Genomic DNA, 21,191 nt, shown 5'->3' on the forward strand with positions numbered 1-21,191 from the left:
TCACACACACAGAGTCACAGAGCGGCTGGGGCTGGCGAGACCTCTGGAGATCATCTGGTCCAAGCCACTGCTCAAGCAGAGCCCGTCTTTATTGCAGGGAAAGAAACCGTCCCTGAGCCGCCTCGTGTTACTGCTCTAGTGACTGATCAGCCCCAGGACTGGCAGAGATGGCGGTGAAGCACGACAGGCTTTATTGCCCAGTCCCATGGGTTAGGGCCCTGAGGCAACGGAGGGGCAGATGTACCCTGCAAGCCCCCCGGCTACACCGCGAGCTGCCCGGGGAGGAGGGAGGCATTGCACCGGGACAGCAGGACCCGAACAGCTCTGCGGGTCACTGCCTGCGACAGGCATGCAAACCCATCATTTCAACACCAGTACCAGCCATCCCTGGTGGCTTGCTCTCGCCACAGATGGAAAGCGGGTTTTCATGGTGGATTCAAAGAAAGCTGCCCTGGGAATCCCTCCCCCACTTGGAGGTTACTGTTGTCCCCCAAACAGCTGGAAAAGCAGCAAGGAGGAAATTCGCCCCCCTCCCCCTTGGCCCAGGAGGCTGAGCCTGGCCTCTCGCACGCTGCCTGATGCTTTACCCGCAGACCCAACCAAGCCCACAGAGCCAGGCCTGGGTGAACCAGCTCCACAAATCCAGCCCACCTAGCATGGAGCAGAACAAACCTCCTCCCAACCCTGTTTTTAAGCCCCTCACAGATCCCACCTCCAGTGAGCGGCACATCGCACCCAGCGTCCGCACAGGAGCCCTCCCTGGCTGCACCAGCCCTGCCCCCCCCCTGCCAGGGCAGCGACCCAACCGCCTCCTGCCACGCAGCTTGTCAGCTGCAGCCTCCATCAGTTCAACGGCCTTTCCCTGCGGCTGGCCCCCGGAGATGCTCTGCAACGCGACGGAGCCCACACGCTCTGTAGCTACACAACCCTTACCGTTATATTTTTGTGCAACACCACAGCTGGTTGGGCGCCCAGCAGGTGTGAAACTCACCTCACCACAGGCAGGCTGAGGACAAACTTCACACCCCAGACTCTGTCACAAACAGCAGTCTGACACAAAGCAAACGCAGACCTAATGGGGAAAGCGTCGGGAAATCCATGCCCTTCCAGGAGCAAAGGGCCACAGGGGCCTCTTGATCTCAGAGCTCCAAAGACACGACTCTCCGTTAAATACCGTCCAGAAAACAGAGGGAAAACTTGTAAAGATGATCCAGACTCATTTCTGCACAAACATCTATGCAAGCTATTTTACTGAGGGGTGCCCCAGCTAAAACTGCCCCCAGAGCCAGGCTCCTCTCGCTGCGTTGGGACGGAATATCTTGCTTTCTCTCCGAGACAGCAATATGGGAACGTTGCATGTAAAAATCAGGCCACAGGCTGCTACAGACCAGTCAATTTTCATTGGGAAATAGCCCCACAGATACTTACCATCTCTACACAGAAGGAAGCAGGGATGACAGCCTGATTGGAGAGGTGGAGAGTTTTGGACGCATCTTGTAGAACTTCAATACTGCTGGAATTTATCTCACTCAGATGCACGTAGACAACCCGTTCTTCTCCAATGCTCACTAAACAGATATTCTGCTCCAGGAAGCAGGTAGGAAAGAAAAAAGAAAAGCAGGGGAAGTTAAAAAATATGAGACAGCTCTAAGTGTCCTCCTCGACTGGGCGATAAGTACGGCTGTTGGAAGTTTTCAGTGTTGCAAGGCTGACACAGAAGGCCTGGGGCAAGTGCAGGCTCAGGAGTGACCCCATCTGAAAGCCACAAGCTCCCGTTCTCAGGGGACAGAGAAACCCTGGGTCCCACGCTCTCCTTTCCAGACCTCCTCCACAGTTAGCTCTCCTTTCTCTGCCTTGTGCCTGCTCCCGCTCCTTCTGCCGCTCAGCCTTGCCCCAAACCTCCCTGACCGCTGCTGCTGCACAGCGACACTTGGACAGTTACTTCTCTGACATTCCCAAAAATGCACCTCTGAAAACCAGCACAAGCCAGAAGCGAAGCAGGCTCTTCAGAGCAGAGTTCGTGCAAGTTATGGCCTCTGATGTGTGCTTATGTGTATTCCTGGTATGGCATGAATAACAGGCATTAATTATTCATTACATCATTCAAGTGGTGTTTTTTCTCTTGACAGTCAGAACCAAAAGCTTTCTCCTTGCAGAACTGGCACAGACTACTGGAGGAGGAACACAGATCCCTTTGCTAAACCACCTTCCCACATCATTAAAAACAACGAGAATTTGTCCACTCTTGCGGTGGATTTCACTGGTTCCAAACACCTCAACACTTCAACAGGATCTGAATGCATAGAACTCCCAACACTGACCAGACGCCGTATGATTCACTGGAGGGCACAGAGTACGATTTAACCGAAAAAGAAACCAGCTTCCACGATGTAAAACCTTTAATGATGTCTGGCTCAAGGAAGTGGTATTGACAGCTGTCAGAATCACCAGCCCAACTCAGCCAGAAGCAGCAGCATCCAGAAATGCTCATCCCTTGGCAGGGCACTGCTGCGTGCAACTAAGAGCCAAAAACCTCACCTACCAAGGCTGGGGCCTCCAAAATAAGGAACTGAAGCCACGCACGATGATGCATGTCTGGGCGATGCTGCCCAAAGCTCCCGGGAAGGAGGAGCTGCAGGGAAGAGCTGCGCCTCGCCAGCCAGCTCAGCTTCCCGGTGACAGCGGGACAGCAGCAGCAAAGGCAGGGCAGAGCCCTTTGGGGATGAGCGGAACAACATCTGGAGGATGCCCAGGAGAGCTGCCTTCTGTCAGCCTGTGTACTAACACCACGCATCCTCACCACCAAGGAGAGGGCTTCAGAAACGCTACCCCTTCATCTACAGGGTTCTAAAAGGGACAAGGTAAATGCCATGCCACAGCGTTACAGGCAACATGGCACAGGGAAAGGCAGCAACAAGCGATGGCAGCTCTGCCACCAGTAACGCCAGTGCTGGGATTTACCAGCTCCTTCATGCAGATGACACACGCCAGACTGGAGCTGGCACGCGTTCACCTGCAAACAAAATACCCGACAACGGAGCTGTGGAGGGACTCTGCACAGCCTGGATGAAAGATCTGTACCACGTTCTGCCTGAAACGGTGGTAAAGACCAGGCATCGACACTGGGCACCCCAGCCTAAGGCAAGAACGAGCTTTGAAGTTCTACTGGAACACACTGCAGCGATTCCCAAGGTCAGACTTGCAGCCGTACGGGTAGGATCTGCCACCAGCGCAGGACACGTAACAAGACAGCCAGCTCTTCTGCCAGCCCAGAAAGCTTTGGGTGCGTCAGCTACCAGGGAACTACTGGAACTGCACTGCAACCAGAAGACAGACCTATAGAAAATGCAACGCATCTAGTCCTTTCTTTAGGCACAGCTACGCTTCTCCAGCTGAAATGCTCGCCCTTTGGGCAAAACATTGACACGTTCACATCCAAACAGAAAAGATTAAGGTAAGGTCAACTTTCAATTTATAAATTGTTAGCCCAAGCGTAAAAGCTTTTCAAGGTACCTGTAGTTCAAAATCCAGCTGACATTTAAACAACTGGTTATTCCAGTGGGGAGAAACCCTCCTCTTTCGGGGAAGCATGCCTTCTGTTTGCAAGCAACTGTTTTGTCAAACTTGAGACTTCCCTGCAAAGCCTGCATTGCCTGGCCTTGCTGTTGACTGGTTTACATGCACATCCCCAGCAGCCAGGGTTGAGATGACCAGTGGCATCCAGGGGATTCGGCATCATCGTTTCAATTCGGTTTATAAAAAGTTTATATCCCTGCAATTGTTTTCAAAATGTCAGCCTTCCTTTCTGTTACAGAAAGCTTCACGTTCTCGGGAATCCTCTGATATCCCCTTCCGTGCTCAGAGAGAGGACAAGACATTTTAAAACAGCTGCTTCAAAAGTTAGTATCCTTTTAAATTAAAGTTTAATTAACTAAATTTGTTCTCAATTTCAGCCAGTGGAAGCCAGGACACCAGATACAACGTTCTCTTGCCTACACTTTGTTGTTGCTGCTGTATATGCCTGAACGCAAATGTCCTGTAGGAGCCTTTAGTCCAGGAATGCTTTGCCTCACCCCTTTTCAAGCTTGGTAGGGAAAAAAAAAGAAAAGAAAAAAAAGCTTGTGCTCCAGATGCAAGCAGTGTGGAGTCTCATGCGTCTTTGGCTGGGGCTTTTGGCAAAGAGATATGATGGATATTTCTCAGGCGGGATGGACCTGACTTTCAGGAAAGCTTAAATCCAGCTTTACAGAAATGATCATTTCAGCACGGTCTCTTACACCGCTCTTGCTTTAGTGGTATTCAGCGATGTCCCCGTGCGCTCCCGAACAAGAGTTCTAATGAAGCAGCGGTTGCTGCTCATCTCGTAACGCAGGAGAGCGAGAGACCCAGGAATTGCTCTGGGTTTCAGACTGGGCTTGTCATCCCGCCTCACACGTCCGTAATTAAACACCATCTCAGACACTTAGATTTCCACCTAAGAGGACACCACCCTTCTCTAGGCATTAGCTGCTACTTATGCCATGAATCCCTTCTTTCCGTGTCCGCACCAGCCACATATTGTCACGTTCTCCTTTTCCCTGGCAGAACCCCTGTACACTTTATGCCCACCAAGATGAGTCACACAAAGGCACGCGTCTCGCCTAGCACTCACCAGCGGGGATCTTTCATTCCCAAACACTGAGACACTAGCCACAGTGTCCTGCCTTCCTATCGCCTGGGCTTCCAGCGTCAACGGGATCTCCACCGAGCTGTGAGGCTGGATAATCCCACACGGCACAGGGCTGCAGTACCACACAGCAGCATCCTCCTTGTGCTCCTATAAGGGACAGAATCAAAGACAACTTCAGAGTGACCTCTGAGGAAACTCCAAGCTTCTTAACATCCACCACAACGGCAATTCACCCACATTTTTAAAAATCCCTAGGAGAAAGCAGAAAGGCACAACACAAGGAGCAAGATTTGTATGGGCCTAATTAGCATCCTCACAGGGTCCAAAAGCTGCTGCACTCGCAAACGCCCACTCCGGTGCTGGCGGCCTCCTTGCAGCAGCTTTTCACAACCCTCCAAGTTCTCCTGCATGAAAGCACCCCAAAGACTAGAACGAAACTGCTTTCTGAAGAGTTCAAACCGCTCCTGAAGTTCATATTCAGGTAGCTTCCTGTTCTCTCCAAAACTTTAGGTTTGAATATAAAACAGCAAGGTCTTATCCAAACCCCGTTTTTTTCCTAATAAACCCCTCGATAACGACGTTTGAGGGCAGGAGGCGAACACGACGCCAAGCCTGAGGAAGGACTCCACAGCAGCCTGGAAGATCGCTGTCGTTCACAAGGGTCAGCATCCACTCGCAAGGGAATTTCAGAAAGCACCGTCCAAATGTCAGAACAGGGCTGAGCACGGGCAGTGGAGGAACGACACATCCGGGTGAAGAGATGACCAAAGGGAATTAGAGACACTGAGAGAACGTAGAAGTTGTTTACTCCCCAAACAGCATGAAACAGACACAACGCATTTGTCTCTGCCAGATAGACATTTCCTACCTCTACGGCAATCGATCACCTCTAACTTCTTACTCAACAGCCTCTTGTAAAGGAGGGGCAGCCCCAGACTCCCGTGGCAGAGGCTGCCCAGTGCCCTGCCCCAGTGCTCTCTCATCAAGCTTTGCCCCTCCCTTGCCCCAGGAGGCCGGCAAGGACCCTCCCACAGTCCCAGCAAGGCACGAGCTCTGCGGGAGCCTTCCCGCTGAGGACCAGCGCTCCCCAAAGCTCAAGGAAAACAAGACTCCCGCATCTCAGTAAAAGCAACTCCCTCCTCTCCCGTACCGCTCTCGCCCTGCCTGAAACCTCAGCCGCTTGCCCCCGCGATGGAGGGCACCAGCACCGCCTGCCTCTCGCAGTGTGTGACCAGCCTCTCCCAGCTCCTGCAGCTGCCTGGGTCCTCCACACACCAGCCCACACACTGACTCTTCCCATTCCCACTCGTTTTACAAAATTGCAGCCCAGGCACCCAGTGGGTGACTCTGCCGGGGAGAGGGAACAGCACCAGCGAACTGCGTCCCTCTCGTCATTAAACTGGCACCCGCTGCGGCGCAACGGCATTGAACGACGCTGCAGCTTTTGGCTTAAGTCTGGGAACGTTCATGCTCAAGAGAACCAGAGAAACCTGAGCTCACCTGCCACACCAAGGACTAGTTTCCCCTCACCACTCCTGCCGTAAGCCCCTTTCCCATTTGCACACGCCTTCATTAACTGAGCCAGACCCCAGCTTTCAGCAGGCTGCTTGCCGCCTTCCAAACAAATGCTGCATTTTGGGCCAACCCAGCACAAGCCCACCGCTTGCAGGGAGAAGCAGGGGCAGTCCTTTGGAGATTCATTACTCCTCAAGTCCCAGACAACAGGCCAATAGTGAATATAATCACTGCTCCCTTAAAAATAAAATAAACCAAAAAAAAAAAAGACAGAGGCATGGCCCTGAGCACTGAGCACAGGTGCCTCTCAACATGGGCTGCTTTCAAAGCACGGCTGTGCTCACAGCGAGCTGGGCAGAACTAGCTCGTTAAGCAACATTTCTCATTTGGAGCTGAAGCCAGGACACCCCACGCCAGGCAGCGTGCTGGGCATGGGTACGCGGGGAAAGGTGGCCAGCTGCAAGGAAAGCGCCGGTACCTGGCTGTGAGAGGCACGCCAACACCTCCTGGCCAACACCATCCACGCCCACCACCAGCGCCAGCTCGTATCGCCTCACCGTGCTGGAACACAGGGTGACCTGGTAGAGGAGAAGAGCGTCAGATACTTAATCACTGCCAGAAGCCGTCAGCCACGCATGGTGTCCTCTGGCTCTCACCCACGGTCAGGAAAGGGAGCGATATTTTGCCTTAGCTCTCCTGCTGGTCCACGTGTAGACCACTGTCTTTCCGAGTAACAAAACTCTTCTGGCGATATCCGATTTATTAAGTACGCCTTGCATACCAGGGCATATGTAAGCTAAATTAAAGCACAATTCATGTTCTACTTGCCACTGGGACCAATTTTTACTCTCGACTACAACAGCATAAATCCAGAGGAAATCTGTTGACTTTCACAGAATGAGGCCAGCTTTACAGTGGGAAGCCGAGGGCAAAACGTGGCCCAGCAGCAGCTGTGCAGCTCATGGCTGCTGGAGCTTTTCCAGTCCTCGTTGCAGTGGATGCAACCATTCTGCTCCACACGAGAGGAAAGATAAGACCGGGAAGAATAGCAAACTGCTTTATGCAATGACATCTTTCTTTTAACAGTCACCTTCTGTCCCCATCCTTCCTCGGCCCACTTTAAATCAAATTGCTCTAAGCAGCTCAGACACACACGCATGGCTTCTGTGCTTGACCGTAGGGTACATGATCCTTGGCTTACAACTTTGGAAACAAAACGGTGCTCCGCCCCAGAGTACCCCAGCTCACAAAAACCTAACACGAACACCGATCTCTTACTTGCGTTATGCCCAAAGCCAGCAGCACTACAGCCCTCCTGCGCACCAGTGAAGCTTCAGCTCCACCTGCTGAAGCACGTATGGCCGGGCTCGTGCCATACCTGGATACCCAGGGCTCCTTGGGAGCGGATGGTCCCCTTGCAGGGCATTATGGTGAATTCAGTTGGCTTGATGTGATGTTGGGCTCCCTTTCTCCAGGACGGGCAAGTGTTGTCTGATATCTGAGCAAAACTGGTGACGCTGCGCTGTCCTGAGCCTTCGCCAGGGATGCGAAGGTTGAAAGTCATGGGAACCAAGGAGGTGTTAGTGAGGCGACACGGCAGGGTGCGAGGAAAGCCTGGGAAGGTGAGACAAATATCAGTTAAGTCCCCGGCTATCCCGTGATTCCTGGTGTGACTCTCCTGTTAGGATAGACCGGTGCTTGTTGTTTATCTCTTTTCAGTGTGAATGAGAGGTAATGGAGAAGCTCAGGGAGGAGTGAGTTGTGACTGAAGCTGCTTTTTCCATGGATGGCACAGCTTGCTTCCTTGGCAATGGGCAGTGCCGTTGGTGCTGAAGAGCTGTCTCTACCTCTGAGGAGCTCTCTCACCTGCCCCCAAACCAGCCCCAACTCTTTCTCACTGATCAGTGTGCACCCAGACAGAGCATTTATTCTGAAAATTCAGTCTGTAAAATCCCCCATTAACTCCATGAACATTCCCCCAGTTTTCAATATATGAAAGTAGGGCATTGTCATGTAAGGAAAAGAAAGGATGAGACCGGGCACTACAACATGATGCGTTGCACTCTAATGCAGTTTCTCTAGGCAGGACCCTTAAGGCATCTCCTGTTTCTGGGCAACCAGACTGAGCACATGACAACTCGGCCCACCTCACTGCAGGCAAACCTGATGCTTCCTTAGAAATGAGCAGGAACTGTGTCTCACCTTACCTAACAAACGGGGACATCACATCCACACTGCCTTTGATTACTGCCCACAAAGCCTGACATCACTTCAGCTCTGACACTTGCTTTCCACAACGGAAAACCAGTGGTACAACCACACTGGGTGAGGGGGTGGCTGTTCTGCAGAGGCAGGACACCAGCCCGCAGCTTGGTCTGGAGCGGACACCAGCTCTGCCAGAAGACACCTCCCATGCCCTGCTTACCAAGTGCTATTTGAATAAAGACAGGGAGGAAAACCACCCGCAGACACAGCAGATAGTTCCTCTGTGCCCAGCAGCAGTGACCATTGCCCACCGCCAGCAATTACTCCGGCAGGGAGGCGGGGGTGGGGCACAGAAAGGACATGCACCGACTGACCCACTGCACAGCCCCAAATGGGACCGAAGTCACCAGATGCAGACAACAGCCAGCAGCACAGTGACAAGAAGCAAAAATACAATAGCTGCCTTCAGCTGAAAAGGCCTTGTTAATGAAATCAGATTAAAGTAGGATGAACCTCCTATTACACAACCGCATTTCTGCCGGTGCGTTTCTTGTGGGTCTATTTATTCAAAAGGAAGCAGAGAAGTGGCCGAGTGGTGATGCAGGGAGAGGGGGAAGTGGCTCAGGGAAAGTACTGAGATTTCCTAGAAAGTCCACGAACCGCATGAAACCACAGAGGCATCCTGGGCACAGAATGATCATGGCCCTTCAATCAATCCCCAATTGATTTCACATGTAAACTTTAGACCATCTCAGTACAAAGCCTTTTCTCTGAGACTCGAGATGGAGAATCAGAATCTGCATTTCAGTGGAGATGCTCTGGGTGCTCAGCCACCGGCTCCGTCAGTGGAGCAGTGCTTCGGCTGGGGAAGGAGAAGGAGCCCACATCTCTGGAGACATCACTGCCCAAACCAATGCCGAGCTACTGCCTGGGCTTATTACCGGGCAGGTGATAACGAGGAGCCCTCACAGCACAAATTAACAGCTCACACTAAAGGTCAAGTGGGTAAGTGGTGTCCTCGCCTTGCAACAGGAACGTTCACCCTGAGCAGCCACAGGCTAGCGTGTGGCTCCAACTCCCTTCTCCTGCAGCCCCATCCCCTGGGCCCTTCTGGGACAAGGGCTTTCACCATCATTCTGCCACCAAGGATTGGGAGGTTGGGGCTGAGCAGGCTCTGAGGGCACCAGGAAAATACTGACTTTCTATTCCTTTGGTCCTGTTTGATCTCACGGCAGCAAAATACCACCTGAGCAAGCGGCAGCCCTGGTTCTAACACCCTGAAGGCTGCTGTGGAGGAACACAAGTGACAGACGCTCCCAAAGCGCTTCATTTCAGTAAGGCACAGACCTCCCCACCAGCGGTCCAAGCCCAGGGCACACTCACCAAAGGAGACGTCGCCGAATGGAGGGAAGGTACATGGAAAGGGAAAGTCGGTCCGATGACACAGCCCCTGTAAGGACAAAGGCAGAGGAGGAACTGGCTTGGTTAAAAAGAACTGCAAAGCGTTCGGCTTTCGTTACCACCGGGACGGATAGAAGCTGGTCTCAGCAGCACGGTGGGTTTCAAATCAACCCGTCACCCCTGCGCTCGGCACAGCATCCCTGTGCACAGGGGCAGCCAAAGCAACGTGGTCAGCAGGTGGCAGCTGCTGAGGTGGCTCAGGGCACCAGGGCAGGCAGGGTACACCCCCAGGTTGCTGCTGGCCCAGTGAAGGACCCTGAACAAGTGATGGCTCTGTGCCTCAGTTTCCCCATCTGTCATGTGACGGGCAGAGCTGTCCATGCAGAAGCAGGTTCATTGTAACTAGCCCTCTCAGCCACAGGTTCCCTGCTTTGGTATCTCTTTGCTGGAACTGGCCTTTCCATGGTCTATATGGACATCTTCCTCAGACCTTATTCCACACTACCATTATGCGTGCAGGATTTTGAGGCACGAATCCACAGGAGCCCCAGACATCTACTGAGAAACGCAGCACAAGTTCTACACAGTGGATGGTGGAATCTTGGAGGAAAGTATCAGCTTGTTACCAGTGCACCGGCTGACACATCCAAGAGCAAGACTGTTTGCACCACCGAACATGAGTGTCCTGAAGCCACCACACCAGCCCGCCCATCCCTAAATTCAGAGAGGTTCCAAACTCCCAAACTCACCAACATCCACTGAAATCAGCACTTGAAGCTGCACAACATTCATTAATTTCATGGTTGATGCCAATCAGTGCCAGCTCTGCCTCTTGGTGAAAAAAACAAATACAGATCAAGGAGCACAGTGACCCGTGCCTCCTAGTTTTATTCACAGGACTGCCACCGGGTCTCTCGTACACATGAACAGACCCCAGCCTCCCGCAGGAGGGACCTGCCCTCACCCGTCGTGTCCCAGTTCCAGCATCCCTTTCTAAAGAGCAAAAGAACAAGCGTTCAGGACCTCGTCAGGTCTGTTTCCAAGCAAAGAGTGATCACCTATGGTTTGGGCATCTTCTGACTGCACAATCAAAAAGCACTCAAAATCTGACTTTCAGGAGTTTCAATCCCATGCTAATTCTCGATTCCTGGAGCTGAATCAGTTCCTGAGAACAAGTTAGGTAGCAAATCCCTTCTGGCAATGAGGTTCCCTCTCCAAGGACCTCACGTAATCAGACTTAACCTGCCAAGCCCCAGCATCCTACTCTGGATGGAGCAAAGGGAGCAGACATGCTTTCCGTAATAGCACTTGCCAAAAGACAATAGAAAACTGCCTCCAAACCAGCCACAACTGGGTCTCACACTGGGAAACTGCCAAGGGTGAGCCTTGCAGCGAGGGGGGAAATAACTGCCGCTTCTGCTGAGCACACAGGAGCTGTGCTCAAGGAAGTCAGACCTGAAGGACTGCCCAGAGGGCTCGGCCAAGCAGCCAGCCCAGAGCCCTGTGCGCTACAGCCGGTAACAGCGCAGCTTGCAAGAGAACGGGGGAAGAGGGCAGTCTTTATGGCAACAGCCACATCTTCCAATAGTGCTTCTGAAGGGAGATCGGGGTCCTCGCAGAGCAGGAAGGAGCACAAGGTAGGAGAGGAACCACCTGCACTCCCACCGCTGTTCCTTCCTCTGCAGCCCCATGTCCCACCAGCCAGCTCATCTCCACTCAAAAGAACTGGGAGTTTTTCCCTCCCTGGAGAACTAAATCCAGTGCACAACCCCCCCTGAAGAGGGAGGCTCGGCTTGCCCCGGTGGGTGGGCATCTCAAAAGCATTTGAAACAAACAGCTTGAGTTGTGGGGCTGGAGAATGAGAGATAAGGGCTGGACAGGGGTCCTTGGAACAAAGGCAAGACAGAAAGCAAGGAGGCAGATGCCATCTCGAGGAGAGGAGTCTGCAGTGGGAATTACTGTGGAGGCACCCCCCAGGCTCCTGTAACCCTCCTCACCTGACGGTCAAGGTCACGGGCTCAGGGGACCCATCCGCACTGAACCAGAATCCTTCTGTGAACTGCCCCAGGGCGGTGGAACTGAAGGAGATCTGGATGACTTGGAGGACATCTGGTAAAACGATGCCCTCCTGGGGGAGAAAGGAGAAGCAGGAGCCCAGAGCGGTCGCTGGAAGGACCAACTTGGAGGGGGCATCAATGACTCCTTTGTTAAACAGGATGACCTGCAGCAGCAAGAAAGCAAAATGGAAATACATGAGGAATCTTCTTTCCTTACAGAAGGCTGATTTGTTTTCTAATTAAACTTCTACAAAAGGCAGAAGAAGCTGTGTGCTGCTGCTTGGCTGAAGCCAAAGAAAACACAACAGGACAGTTTCTGCCTTTGGGTTTTTGCATGCAAAAAACCCCAGTGATAACTTCACATAAACAGAGTCACTCTGGGTTTATTCCACTGACACAGAGCAGTCCGCTTGGACTTGCAGGGCTGAGGATGTGCTCAGCATCACCAAGGCGATGCAGACCTGCCCCAAAGAGCAGCAAAGGGCGGTCGCAGCATTACAGCGAATCGTCACCTAACTGCTCCCGCTCCAGATGAGCCCAGTCCTGCCAAGGGCAAAACACATTCAGCTCCCGTTACAGCCAGCAAGTTTACTGGATGTAGAAAATACCTTGGGACAGCCCCATAACCAGCTTCAGCAGCACTCCCCGACTCTGCTAGGGTACGTCAGTGAGGCCCATTTTATTCTTTTCTTTGATCTGAGAGTCTCTTTGTCTTTGCTCAACCAGACATGTCAAGAAAGGATGAGAGTGAGGGGCATAGCAGCTCCACCTGCTCTAAAGAATCTCTTTCATAAATATTCACAGCCATCATCTACTAATTTACCATTATTTACTGCTCCAACAAGCTACACAATCCTGCAGCATTTGCTGAGATTCAGCAAGAAATGCCCACACCTGCCTGTGAGTATCAGCACACTGGTGGTCACCAAACCTACCCAAAGCAAAGCTCTACAGTTTCCGAAGGCTGCAGGTGAAATCCGGCCATTTCTGTGGACTTATCTACCTGCTTGGCAGTTATTTTCCCTAAGTTTTGTCCTCGCAAAACCTGTCAGAAAAACTGAGACAGAAGCAGAGGTACAGCCCTTATTTTTTTAATTTTGCAGCTGCTGTTGAAAACATTCCTGTATTCAAATTCTGCACTGGTAACTTGGAAACTACTCATATGTTTTACACCTTAATTACAAATTGCACTTAGGGATCCTACACTGAAGTTTACCTCCAGTCTGGCTACTTAATACAGCACTTGGAGTATCATCTACTTATTCACATTTTCTCCAGTAATGAAACCAACACATTGATATATATAGAATCAATAAAGAATCAGCATTAAAAAATGCATACATACAGTGCACAATATTTTGGCAAGAAAACACCTTAACGTGTCCTTCCCTGCAACAGTCAAGCTTTTGAAAGTGTCTGGCACCATGTACTGCCTCATTTTCTACCGCCTCCAGTTGCTGTATCTTGGGGGTTTTTTTGGTTGGTTTTTTTTTGAGAAAACTTGCCACCATCGGCGGGGGGAGGCAAATACCCAGAAAGCTCCTTTGCTTCATTTCCAGAACTGCCCTGCTCTGTTCATAGAGCCAGAGGGGCACCAGGTCTGAAGGGTGGCAGGAGGCTGCTCAGCAGGGACAGCGCTCCCGGTGCCTGCGCGGGCAGCTCTGCGCGGGGAGGCTGCCCGGCTTCCCTCTGGCGCCAGGATCCAGCAAGTTGCGCTTCACTGAAAGGTGTTTGCAACGGGCTCGAGTCGGAACACAACACCTTTGTTCCAGCTGCTTTTTAACCGCCAGGGTACCAGGGCGCAGTGCATCTAGGGCTGAAACAAAAGCCTCTGGATCCTGACCTTTTTGACCCGGTGTTGCTATCATGTATCAAGGGCTGGATTTTCTGCATGAAGCCTCCCAGCTGGTCTCAAAGGGAGGTTGCCAAAACGCAGGGATCGGGGCTTTGTGGACAACATACACACCTTTCAGACCCCATCAAAACTATCCAGATTCTGCAAAAACTCCCACATTTAACTTACATCAAATAATGCGTGCACATAACTGCCTGTGTTGCCAGAAATCCAGCAGGTGCACAAAGCTCACTGCTGCCCCAGGGGCCATCAGGATCCACCCCAACCCCAGCAAGCCCCACTGCTCACCTCGTAGCTGGGGGCTGACGCAACAAAAACCTTCCCGATGTCCAGCTGGTCAAAGCTGAAGCGCAGCTGGGGCCCTATGCCGCTCCCTTTGATGCGCAGGGGCAGCCTGGTCTCACGGCCTGGGGAGAGGTTGCCATGTCAGTACAGAATTCCTTCGGTTCGCCTGGACTTTCCAGGCAGCCTCAGAGCCAGTCCCTGACTCCGGGCTGGGTGGCACCAGCACTAGATGCTCCGCGAGAAGATACGGGACCCTTCTCTTCCCTCAGCAGATCAACTTTGCGGCTGGTTTCTAACTTCTGACGGAGCCCTTGGGCTGGTTTGTAACTTAGCGATCAGTTTGCACCCTCAGAAAGTGATGCTGCATATAAAACATGATTTCTGAATTCCTTCCCATGCACTTAAACGAGCTTTGAAATCCATTCAGAGAAGGCACAAAGCTCACAAAACAGAACCGGAGAGAAAAATCTGCTGTCTGTATCGCTGCAATCGGAGACGACCGCACAGGAGCTGAGAAGTATGAGCCCAAGCAAGGCAGAGCAGCCTGCTGACAGCGATACCCCAGCAGCCTGCTGACAGCGACACGCGCACCCGAGCGCTGCCTCAAGCAGGCAGAGCATCTCAGCCACCACCTGCGCCTAACGTAGGGCTCCGTACCGGGGTGCTCCAGGGCTCACCGCCTGCAGCAGCGCCTTGTTAAGACGGGGCTTTACGGTCTCCAGAGAGCAGCACTCACCTGTTCCCACCATCAAACCAAGAGCTCAGCTTTGTAAAGACGCCCCACCTGAAGCATACTGAGCAGTTACGGAAAACCAGCCTCCTCGCTACTGAAACCAGATAAGCTCTAAGTGTACTGCTAACACACATATCCCTTGCTGCAAAGGCAACTGAGACCACAAGGCTTACAGCTGAACTCCAGGATGCTGAGTTTCTTCCTTAAGTCTGCTAAGATGGCATAGTGCAGGATCTTTCAGTCTGAAGCCTTTCTTGAACCACTGGAGCAGCCTAAAGTGCCTGAATTCTAGCTCAGGTTTTGGCTTAGGTCCCCCTGCTGTTATAGATTTGCTAAGAAGTTAAGATTGATTGACTTTATTTGATTGATTATTTGATTTTATAAAATCAATCATGTAATAGAAATACAAGAGGATAAGAAAATATATTTTAATGAAACTTATAGTTATAGTAAAAAGCGGCTATAGAAGATCCTCTGTACAGCCCCGTACCAAGGCCAGAAGAATTGGTCAGAATCACCTAGTAGGAATGTTTAGAACTTAGATAACAGACTTAAGATTTGAGATGATTGTTTGTATGTAACCTAGGAGGATGTACTAACATGTCAAAATGAGAATTTATGTGAACTGGGGAGAGTCGAGTGAAGCAACCCATAGTTGCCGGCCAAGAAACAGTTACCTTAAGTGGCAGGTAATTCCGGCAGGGGGAGATCGAGACCACCGACTCACATACCACCTACCCAAATCGTACCCCAGACCCATTTCCGGACCTTTCTAACCTTTACTGCGCAGAATCGGGTATGGGAGGAGAGTATGTTAATGATTTATGGGAAATCTTACGATTATGCATGGATATTTAATGAATATGTATGAATGAGTTCTATACAAGGTGTATGATTTTGAACCATGGTGTGCGTCGATCGTGAGGGGACTCACTCACGCACCCGGCCGTCCATAAAGAAAAGTCTGCTTATCTACATCACATTGGTGTTGATAAGTTCTTCATTCCGAGATTTCGGTAACAGTTTTGGCGACCCAGATGGGACCTCGCGGAAGGAGACCGGAGGAGTCGGGGACCTGATCGGTTCCAGCCGGCACCGAGGATTTCTCGGGGATACCCATCGATCCCCGATCCGTAAGGCTCTTCGCGACGTTCCCTGGATTTTGGTAAGACACTTCTTCTTGTAATTGTAGTAAGTGGGTAGGAGTCCCACTATAATAAGTGTATGGTAAGGAGTGGGTTGGAGACCCACCAGTGGGTTTGAGTCTCACTGAGTAAGTCTGCCTGTCAGACGCGGTGAAAGCTGCGCAGGGTTGGACTAAAGGATCCTTGTGGAAGAGGAAGCCTAGGCGCCTGCCCGTAAGACATAAGCGAAAGCTATTGCAGGGTTGGACAAAAGTGGAAACAAGAGAACCTACATGCTATAGTGTTCTCTAAGGTAGTGCCTCTAACAAGAAGTTAGGAGGGGTTTTTCTTCTGATACAGAATTGTTTATTGTGTCTGTGTATCGAGAAGAAAATTAAGAAGTGTATAATATTGTGTTTTATGTCTTTGTTTAAAGTAACAATTGTGGAAAAGTGTGAGTGTGGCTGTAAGGGTGAGACGTGCAATTAAGCACGAAAGCGAGTGTGGAGCGTGGATCCGCGGATCGGGGAGACAGAGTTGAATAATTGTGTATTGTACTGTGAGTGATTATACCATGGCATCTAAGTTAACTCGGTTGTTTAAAAGTAAAAGCATGCGTAATCTTGCTGTAAATGATAAAATCCCGAAAAATTCTCCATTGGGATGTTTATTGGCACATTGGGGAGATTTATATGAGGATTTGCCAAAAAGCCAGATGATTGAGTATTGTAATAATTGGTGGCCTCTGTATACATTGGAAAATCAGGAAAAGTGGCCCATAAATGGAACACTGAATTATAATACTGTTCTGCAGTTAATGTTATACTGTAAAAGGGAAGGGAAATGGAGTGAAATGCCATACGTGGATTTGTTCTTTTACCTGAGACAGAGAAAAGACTGGCAGGATGAATGCAAGTTAACTGATGGAGATAATTTTGTGATGGCTGTAACTGCTGATAACAAGAAAGTAAAAAGGTGTTGCTCAACTTGTGAGATCGGGAAAGGTTGTTTAAAGAAAAAGATTGTCACTGAGAGTGATGATGGACCAGAATTAGATATATCCCCTCTTAGGAGAGAAAGGAATCAGGGTCGAGAATCTAGGGCACGAGAACAGGCGATTGAACCGGATAGCAGTGGAACAGGAGATGTGGAAGAGAGATTATCGGAGATTGTAATTCATACTCCTGTTTCACGGAGAACTCGGCAACAGACACAGACTATAGCTCCCCTGCGACAGGGAGTTGGTAGTGATGGACCGGTCTATGTGAAAGTACCTTTTACAGCTATGGATTTGATGACTTGGAAGCAGGCAGCAGGAAATTATAGAGAAGATCCTGAAAAAGTGGGCAAGGTGGCAGATACTATAACTAGAACACAGAATCCAGACTGGAATGATTTACAGGTGATCCTGGATAATGTGTTAGATGATACAGAGAAGCAAACGGTATTAAAAGCTGGTAAAGCTCAGGCAGAGTTGGATGTGATGAGTGGAATTACAGGTGGAACAATAGAACAGAATTTTCCATCTGGGGATCCGCAGTGGGATCCAAATAATGTAACACATAGAGAAAGACTGAGACGGTATCAGAAATGGGTTTTATATGGGATTAGACATGCCATGCCTAAATCTCTGAATTGGTCTAAATTATATGAAGTAAGACAAGATAAAAATGAATCTCCCTCAGCATTTTGGGAACGATTAAAGGAAGCTGCCAGAAAACATACTGATTTGAGAGTGGAAACAGAGGCAGCACAAATGCAACTGGCTTTGATTTTTATGGGGCAATCGGCACCAGATATAAGGAAAAAACTCCAGAAACTGGAGGGAGAGAATTCAAGGAGTTTGAATACAATGCTGGAAGTCGCATGGAGAGTATATAACAACAGAGAAAGAGAAGAAAGAAAATCAAGGAGAACAGATTTATTGGCAGTAATGACAGGAACGGTAGACAGAGGAAGGGGCAGAGGAAGAGGACGAGGATTTAATGGGAGGGGAGGTTGTATGCACTGTGGCCATCGGAAATTTAATACCCCCTTAGGAGTAAATCAGTGTGCTTTGTGTAGAGAGGAAGGACATTGGAAAAAGGATTGCCCTAGAAACAAGAGTGTTTCTCACGACCTTGCCAAGATAATGATTTTAGACGACTGAAGGGGACCGGAGGGAACCCAGCTGAACCTCTGGTTAAAATTTAGCTGGGAGATAAAGAAGTTAAATTTTTAGTAGATACAGGAGCGACATTTTCGGTATTAAATACATGTAAAGGAAAAATAGGAACAAAACCAGCCAATATAATAGGAGCAACAGGGAAAGAAGAAAACCAGGCCATTCCTACAACACCTAGATTTGAAATTTGGAAATAAGATAATTACACATGAATTTTTGTATGTACCAGAATGTCCGATACCCTTGTTAGGAAGAGATTTGTTGTCTAAATTAAATGCACAAATTGTTTTTGATGAAGGAGAACTTTTCTTGAAAATACCCGAGTCAAAAATGGGAGAAATCTTGATGATACACGAAAGAGTAAAGGAACAAGAAATTCCACCGGAGGTGGATTTGGCAGTGATCCCTACTGTATGGGAAACAGATATTCCTGGTAAATCGAAACTAGCAGAGCCTGTTAAAATAGATTTGAAGGAAGGCGCAGGAACAGTGAGAATTAAACAATATCCAATCAAATCAGAAGTGAGACAGGAATTGAAGAAATTGAGTGATAAATTTTTGGAGTATAACATTTTGGAAGAATGTGAATCTGAGTATAAGACTCCTATTTTACCAGTCAGAAAACCCTCGGGTGAATATAGGCTGGTACAAGATTTGAGAGCAGTAAATCAACTAGTTAAGGACATTTATCCTGTAGTAGCAAATCCTTATACACTGTTAACAGCATTAAGGGACACTTATCAACGGTTTACAGTGCTTGATTTAAAAGATGCTTTCTTTTGTATACCTTTGGAAAAAGAAAGCAGAAAACTGTTTGCTTTTGAATGGGAAAATCCTCAAACCGGGCGAAAGATGCAGTTGACATGGACTAGATTACCCCAAGGATTTAAAAACAGTCCAACTATCTTTGGAAATCAATTAGCAAAGGAACTTGAAATGTGGAAACAGGATAAATCAAGACCTGGGCATTTACTTTTACAATATGTGGATGACATATTGATTGCTACAGAAGAAAGACTTACCTGTATACAGGTGACTATCGACCTCCTGAATTTCCTGGGACTAAATGGATACAAAGTGTCCAGGAAGAAAGCCCAGACAGCCTGCCAGACTGTGATATATCTGGGCTTTGAGATTTCAAAAGGACAACGACAATTAGGAAAAGATCGCAAAGAAGCTATTTGTGGTATACCTGAGCCGAGAAATATTCATGAACTCAGAGCATTTTTGGGAATGACTGGGTGGTGTCGCCTTTGGATCATGAACTATGGGCTAATAGCTAAACCGCTGTACGAGGCCCAAAAGAACTCTCCCTTTGCATGGGGCCCACAACAACAAAAGGCTTTTGTAGAGTTGAAACGTGCCTTAATGTCTGCACCTGCCTTGGGACTGCCGGATCTAACCAAAGATTTCCAGTTGTTTGTTCATGAAAGGCAACACCTTGCACCGGGCGTGTTAACCCAGAGGATAGGAAGCTGGAAACGACCAGTCGGATATTTCTCTAAACAACTGGACACAGTGAGTAGAGGGTGGCCAAACTGCCTTCGAGCAGTGGCAGCAACAGTGATGCTCATACAAGAAGCTCGGAAATTGACTTTGGGAAGAACAATAACAGTCTATGTCCCACACATGGTGATAACTGTCTTAGAACAGAAGGGGGGACACTGGCTGTCTCCCAGCCAAATGATGAAGTACCAGGTGGTATTGACTGAACAGGATGATGTGATTCTAAAGACAACTAACCTGGTAAATCCTGCAGTGTTTTTAAGTTCCATACAAGAAGAAGGACAACTGGAGCGTGATTGCTTGGCTGCCATCGAGTATGTTTATTCCAGTCGTGAAGATCTGAAGGATGTACCACTGGAGCAACCAGACTGGGAACTGTATAGTGATGGAAGCAGCTTCATGGAACAAGGAGTCCAATATGCTGGATATGCGGTAACAACAGAGACTACAGTTATAGAAGCAGGAGCATTGGCGAGTACCACATCAGCCCAAAAGGCGGAACTCATCGCTTTAATTCAAGCCTTAGAGATAAGCAAAGACAGGAAAGTAAATATCTGGACTGATTCAAAATATGCCTTTGGGGTAGTGCATGTCCATGGAGCTTTGTGGAAAGAGAGGGGGTTATTGTCCTCTCAAGGATCAAACATTAAGCATCAAACAGAAATTTTATGATTATTGCAAGCAGTTCAAAAGCCAGATCAAGTAGCAATCATGCACTGTAAGGCACACCAGATTGGGAATACAAAAATAATAGCTGGGAATAATTTAGCTGATAGAACAGCAAAAATGGTAGCAAAGAAACAAGCATTGCAAATGGCAATAATTCCTTCTAAAACAGTAACCCTTCCTAGGGAAAACCCGAGATATTCAGAGGAAGATGACAAACTGAGTCCGTTATTAAATGCTAAGAAAAACTTAGCGGGATGGTGGGTAACTCCTAATGGACAGGTAGTAATTCCACCTCTTGTGATGAGAGAGATAATTCAAACGAGACATCAGGAATGTCACTGGGGAGCAGAAGCCTTAGTAACATCTTTACGAAAACAAGTAATATCAGTTAAGATGTTGGGAATAGCTAAAATGGTAACTGCAAAGTGTGAAGTATGTTTGAAAAATAATCCAACGATTAAGAAAAAGGTTCAAATGGGTAGACTGAAATCTGGTGTAGAACCTGGAGATTATTGGCAAGTAGAATTTTCAGAGCTGCCTAGACAAAATGGGTACCAGTACATCCTGGTAGGGGTTGATACTTTTACAGGATGGCCAGAAGCACTTCCCTGTCGCACTACACAAGCAAAAGAAGTGGTGAAGTGGTTATTACAAGAAATAATTCCGAGATTTGGAGTTCCTATTGGAATTTCTTCTGACAGAGGTCCACACTTTGTTGCTGAAGTAGTCCAAAGTGTTAGCAAAGTATTGGGTATTAATTGTGACCTACATTTATCTTGGAGACCCCAATCTAGTGGGAAAGTGGAAAGGATGAATCAAACTTTGAAACGACAAATAAGTGAAATTTGTCAAGAAACCAGTCTAAAGTGGCCTCAGGCGCTTCCATTGGCATTATTACGAATCAGGGTACAGCCAAAGAGTGGAACCTCACTCAGTCCTTATGAATTATTATATGGAAAACCATATGAGTCTCCAGAACCAAATCCAAACGTACATGTAAAAGGAAAG

The 21,191-nt window shown here is 49.0% G+C and overlaps 1 pseudogene; it reads right to left on the reverse strand.

Annotated features, from left to right (window-relative positions):
- Window positions 1-260: 260 nt before the first annotated feature.
- The window catches only part of LOC129784366 (hydrocephalus-inducing protein homolog), an 80,239-nt pseudogene continuing 59,308 nt past the window's right edge, over window positions 261-21,191 (reverse strand).

Source organism: Falco peregrinus, chromosome 4 (assembly GCF_023634155.1).
Source record: "Falco peregrinus isolate bFalPer1 chromosome 4, bFalPer1.pri, whole genome shotgun sequence".
Lineage (NCBI taxonomy): Eukaryota > Metazoa > Chordata > Aves > Falconiformes > Falconidae > Falco > Falco peregrinus.